The 1,899-nt window shown below is 41.2% G+C and overlaps 1 non-coding gene across 1 annotated transcript; it reads right to left on the reverse strand.

The window, feature by feature from the left end:
• Positions 1-399: 399 nt before the first annotated feature.
• On the reverse strand, positions 400-506 carry LOC122422981. Its single transcript, XR_006264063.1, has one exon. It is a non-coding gene; the product is annotated as a U6 spliceosomal RNA (small nuclear RNA).
• Between the last annotated feature and the right edge of the window lie 1,393 nt (positions 507-1,899).

A 1,899-nucleotide genomic window follows, 5' to 3' on the forward strand; every position in this document is an offset into this window, starting at 1 on the left:
CCTTCAGGATGCTTAGCAAGTGATAAACAATGATAACCTCTTTGTTCAGAATCCAGTAGTTAGGTTGACTTTAAAGCAACTCTGTGGGACTTTCTTTTTGGTGGGTGTGAGTTTATGACAGAAAGTATAACTTTTTCCAATCTTTTAATCACTACTGACCCTGATGCATGCTTCATCTCACTTAAGCTTCACAAACAACTCTTTTGAGACCGATGAGAAAATTGAGGGTAAAGAGAAAGATAACTTGCCTGTGGTCATGCAGTTTACAAATAATGAAGACCAAAGAAGAGTTTTGCCAATGACCACATTCTTAGCCAGTAAATTTCTCTTAATGAAAGAAGTAGCAATGAGGAAACTGGAAGATTCTAGGTTTTGTGGCTGTAACTCACTTTTTTAAAAAAAATTATGAAATGCTTCACAAATTTGCATATCATACTTGGTCAGGTTGCATGTTAATCTTCTCTGTATCATTTTGATTTTAGTGTATGTGCTACAGTAGTGAGCACTGTAACTCACACTTAACTTGGCTGAAAAAAGAGAGACCAAAAACAGTTGACTGGCACTACAAATAAACCCACGCAATTTATTAGACCTGACCCCTAGCAAGACTTTCCTTATCTGCCCTCAGTCATTAAGCTTTGACACTCTTAATTAATGGATACATATGTCAGCTGAGTTTATTGCATATGAAAAATGCCCAGGAACAAACAAAAAATAATATGTTGTTCCCAGGAGCAAGTAAGAGATTACTGATTATGATACATGATAGTTCACTCAGGTGCTTTGCCGTAGTTGAGGGAGAGAAAAGAAAAACAGGTTGGTGAAATACAGCTCCTGTAAAGAGGTGGATATTCTTTATGCTTTTGACAAACTCAATTTATGAGTATAGATCTGTGCCACAGGGCTGGCCACCCAGCAACCACACAAAACCATCTGTGCTTACCTAGTAACTGCTCAGAATAACCTAATTCTCCTGTTTTCAAAGCTAACAATATGAGACACAAAGGGAAAACATACAGAATTGAAAGAAATTGTAGGGAGATGGAATCTTTGCCAGTGCCAGACTTAACATTTTGGCAAAGCTTTCTCTAATTAGCTAAGATCCCATCCTATAGGATAGAATATTTTGCAGAATAATTTTGAATACACTATTATTTTTAATCATCATTGCTTATAAATTCATTAAGTAAAGAAATTTAAACGTGGAATTACATACAAAGTCTTCCTGGCAGCATCCCAGCCCTCTCCAGCCACTCAGCGCCCTTCCCTGGTTTCTCTGCCTCAGCCCGCATCTTACAGCTGGGAACTCAGAAGGTCCCTTCACGCCCCTATTTATCTGTCCTTCACTGGCCTTTCTTTTCCTCTCTCCTTATTCTCTTGGCTTCAGCCATCATGTCTTGGAGTTGGTCCTGCATCTATATGACCAGCTCACATTTCCCTCAAATTCCAGGAGGTTTGTTCCATCACTGTGTTCAACACCTTTATTTATTCACATGCTTTCTTGCGTCTTTTCAAGTTCATGACAGTAGCCTAGACTAGGCTTGGTGCTGTCTTTTGAGGAAGCCAAGCACAGTCCCACCTCCAGGCCTTGCATCTGCTGCTTTCTCTGTCTGGAACCCTGTTTCCCTTCATATGCATGGCTGGCTTCCTTGCCTCCTTCATGTCTTTATCTAATGTCAGTGAAAACTTCCTGACCACCCCTTTAAAACTGCAACACACGCTACGTCAGACTCCTGTGTCCCCTGCTCCCTCTCCCCGCCACAGTCTTCTCCACGGCAATCCCGACTTCTAAAACACACGTGTTGCTGACGTATTCTGTTTATTGCCTATCTCTCCATGCACACTTCCGGGGGTGTTGGGGTCCTTTAATGGACCAGAACCTGGTGATCCAGAGCCGAC

The sequence above is a fragment of the Cervus canadensis genome, chromosome 20 (genome assembly GCF_019320065.1).
Source record: "Cervus canadensis isolate Bull #8, Minnesota chromosome 20, ASM1932006v1, whole genome shotgun sequence".
Lineage (NCBI taxonomy): Eukaryota > Metazoa > Chordata > Mammalia > Artiodactyla > Cervidae > Cervus > Cervus canadensis.